The sequence below is a fragment of the Arachis ipaensis genome, chromosome B10, assembly GCF_059453495.1.
Source record: "Arachis ipaensis isolate K30076 ecotype BB chromosome B10, ASM5945349v1, whole genome shotgun sequence".
Taxonomy (NCBI): Eukaryota; Viridiplantae; Streptophyta; class Magnoliopsida; order Fabales; family Fabaceae; genus Arachis; species Arachis ipaensis.
The window spans coordinates 23,577,393-23,580,624 of NC_142435.1; the positions used below are offsets into that span (position 1 = coordinate 23,577,393).

At 32.3% G+C, this 3,232-nt stretch overlaps 1 non-coding gene across 1 annotated transcript; it reads left to right on the forward strand.

The window, feature by feature from the left end:
* Positions 1–438: 438 nt before the first annotated feature.
* LOC148579420 (small nucleolar RNA R71) lies at positions 439–546 on the forward strand. The gene has a single exon (XR_015894206.1). It is a non-coding gene; the product is annotated as a small nucleolar RNA R71 (small nucleolar RNA).
* Positions 547–3,232: the final 2,686 nt, after the last annotated feature.

Here is a 3,232-nt window from a genome sequence, read left to right on the forward strand (position 1 = left end):
AGGGGTTATAGGTGTTTCCATAAGGTTCACCCATATAATTTACCTCTGCTATTGCAGAATTCTCAGGATCATAGGCTTCTTCTTCAGAAGATGCATCTTGAGTACTATTGGATGCAGCTTGCATTCCATTCAGACTCTGAGAAATAATATTGACTTGCTGAGTCAATATTTTATTCTGAGCCAATATGGCATTCAGAGTATCAATTTCAAGAACGGAGTATCAATTTCAAGAATTCCCTTCTTCATAGGCGTCCCATTACTCACAGGATTCCTTTCAGAAGTGTACATGAAATAGTTATTAGCAACCATGTCAATGAGTTCTTGAGCTTCTACAGGCGTTTTCTTTAGGTGAATGGATCCACCTACAGGAGTATCCAATGATATCTTAGCTAATTCAGACAGACCATCATAGAATATATCCAGGATGGTCCATTCTGAAAGCATGTCAGAAGGACACTTTTTGGTCAGTTCCTTATATCTCTCCCAAGCTTCATAGAGGGATTCACCTTCTTTATGTCTGAAGGTTTGAACATCCACTCTAAGCTTGCTCAGCTTTTGAGGAGGAAAGAACTTGGCTAAGAAAGCCTTGACCAGCTTATCCCAAGAGTTCAGGCTATCTTTGGGTTGAGAGTTTAACCACACTCTAGCTCTGTCTCTTACAGCAAAAGGGAAAAGCATGAGCCTGTAGACTTCAGGATCTATTCCATTAGTCTTAACAGTATCACATATCTGCAAGAATTCAGTTAAGAACTGAAAAGGATCTTCAGATGGAAGTCCATGAAACTTGCAGTTCTGCTGCATCAGAGAAACTAATTGAGGCTTCAGCTCAAAATTGTTTGCTCCAATGGCAGAGATGGAGATGCTTCTTCCATTAAATTAAAATTAGGTGCAGTAAAGTCACCCAGCATCCTCCTTGCATTATTATTATTTTCGGCTGCCATGTCCTCTTCCTGTTCGAAAATTTCTGAAAGGTGCTTGCTGGATTGTTGTAATTTAGCTTCTCTTAGTTTCCTCTTCAGAGTCCTTTCAGGTTTTGGATCTGCTTCAACAAGAATGTTCTTGTCCTTGCTCCTGCTCATATGAAAAAGAGGGAACAGAAAAATAATAATAATAGGGATCCTTTTTGCCCAGGTGTAGAGGTTCCCTTAGGTGAGTGAGGAAGAGATGTTAGTAAATAAATAAATAAAATAGAAGGAGATGAGAGAGAAAGAGGGTTTTCGAAAATGATTTTTGAAAAAGAGTTAGTGATTTTCGAAAATAGTTTTTGAAAAAGGTTAGTAATTTTCAAAAATTTTAAAATAAAAAATTAAAATAGTTAGTTAATTAAAAAGAAATTTTGAAAAAGAGGGAGATATTTTCAAAAATTAGAGAGAGAGAGAGAGTTAGTTAGGTAGTTTTGAAAAAGATAAGAAACAAACAAAAAGTTAGTTAGTTAGTTGAAACAAATTTGAAAATCAATTTTGAAAAGATAAGAAGATAGGAAGTTAGAAAAGATATTTTGAAATCAAATTTTTGAAAAAGATAAGGTAAGAAGATATTTTTGAAAAGATATGATTGAAATTAGTTTTGAAAAAGATTTGATTTTTAAAATCACAATTAATGACTTGATTCACAAGAAATCACAAAATATGATTCTAGAACTCAAAGTTTGAGTCTTTCTTAACAAACAAGTAACAAACTTGAAATTTTTGAATCAAAACATTAATTGATGATGTTATTTTCGAAAATTATGTGGTAAAGATAAGAAAAAAATTTTTGAAAAATATTTTTAAAATTTTCAAAAATAACTAAGAAAAATGAAAAAGTTTTGATTTTTGAAAAAGATAAGATTTTTAAATTGAAAATTTAATTTGACTCATAAGAAATAACTAAATTTTAAAAATTTTTGAAAAAGTCAAATCTAATTTTCGAAATTTTGAGAGAGAAAAAGGGGAAGATATTTTTTTTATTTTTGAATTTTTAATGATGAGAGAGAAAAATACTAAAAATGCTCAATGCATGAAAATTTTAGATCAAAACAATGAATGCATGCAAGAATGCTATGAATGTCAAGATGAACACCAAGAACACTATGAAGATCATGATGAACATCAAGAACTTATTTTTGAAAATTTTTATATGCAAAGAATAGATGCAAGACACCAAACTTAGAAATCTTTCATGTTTAGACTCTATGAATGCAAGAATGCATATGAAAAACAAGAAAAGACACAAAACAAGAAAACATCAAGATCAAACAAGAAGACTTACCAAGAACAACTTGAAGATCATGAAGAACACTATGAATGCATGAATTTTTGAAAAATGCAAGATGAATATGCAATTGACACCAAACTTTCAACTTGACTCAAGACTCAAACGAGAAACATGGAATATTTTTTTTTTTATGATTTTATAATTTTTTTATTTTCTTTAAATTTTTTTTTCGAAAATCATTTTGAAAAAGAAAAATAAGGATTTCAAAATTTTTAATATGAATTCCAGGAATCTTATGCTCTTTAGTCTAAAGCTCCAATCAAAGGGTCAGGCATGGCTTAATAGCCAGCCAAGCTTTAGTATGTAACTCAGACATGACACGCCTGACATTCCCTATCCAGAAGAATTGGACATGGCTTTACAGCCAGCCAGGCTTCAACATGCTTCATGAAACACTAGAATTCATTCTTAAAAATTCTGAAGAAAATTATATTTTTGAAAACATTTATTTTAAAATTTTTTTGAAAATAAAGGGGAAAATTTTTTTGAAATATTTTTGAAAACTTTTTGAAAATAAAACAAAAAAGAAAATTACCTAATCTGAGCAACAAGATGAACCGTCAGTTGTCCAAACTCGAACAATCCCCGGCAACGGCGCCAAAAACTTGGTGCACGAAATTGTGATCTCAGGCAACGGTGCCAAAAACTCTGTACGCACGTCTTAATAAATCGTTTTTCATTCACAACTTCGATACAACTAACCAGCAAGTGCACTGGGTCGTCTAAGTAATAATCCTTACGTGAGTAAGGGTTGATCCCACGGAGATTGTTGGCTTGACGCAAGCTATGGCCACCTTGTAAATCTCAGTCAGGCGGATTCAAATGTGATTGGATTAGATAATTAGATAATTAAAAGATAAATAGAAGGGGATAGAAATACTTATGTAATTCATTGGTGAGAATTTCAGATAAGCGTATAGAGATGCTTTCGTTCCTCTGAACCTCTGCTTTCCTGCTGTCTTCATCCAATCAATCC